Raw genomic sequence first — 448 nt, 5'->3', positions numbered from 1 at the left:
CGTGCGGTGTGTGGTGATGCCAGCCGGGCTGCGGCACGGAGACCCGTTGCTGGGCAGGAGGTGCATTACGCAATTACAGTGCTGGGAATATTTATAGCTCTTGGCCCCGCGCATCGGAAAATGCTTCCCAGACCACCCGGCAAAATCTGCTCCTTGCAAGGGGCATGGAAACACATCCCCTCACCGTCCCCCCCGGCTCTGCTCTTCTCTCTTTTCCTTTTTGCCCTTCAACCCCCAAAATGTGGGACCCCTCTGCCTCAGGCACGGGGGTGCTGGGACCCCCCATGCTGCAACTCACAGCCCTGCAGGGTGCCGGGACCCCCCCACTGCAGCTTCGGACCCCGCAGCCCCTTTCTGCAGCACGCCGCGGGGCTGCTCCTTCCCCCCTCTCTCCCCATCCCTGGAGGATGCTCGGTCCCGGCACGGCGGCCGTAGCCTTCGCTTGAGG

This window comes from Charadrius vociferus, unplaced genomic scaffold (genome assembly GCF_000708025.1).
Source record: "Charadrius vociferus isolate BGI_N301 unplaced genomic scaffold, ASM70802v2 scaffold291, whole genome shotgun sequence".
Lineage (NCBI taxonomy): Eukaryota > Metazoa > Chordata > Aves > Charadriiformes > Charadriidae > Charadrius > Charadrius vociferus.
Note: the sequence above shows the minus strand (reverse complement) of the source record.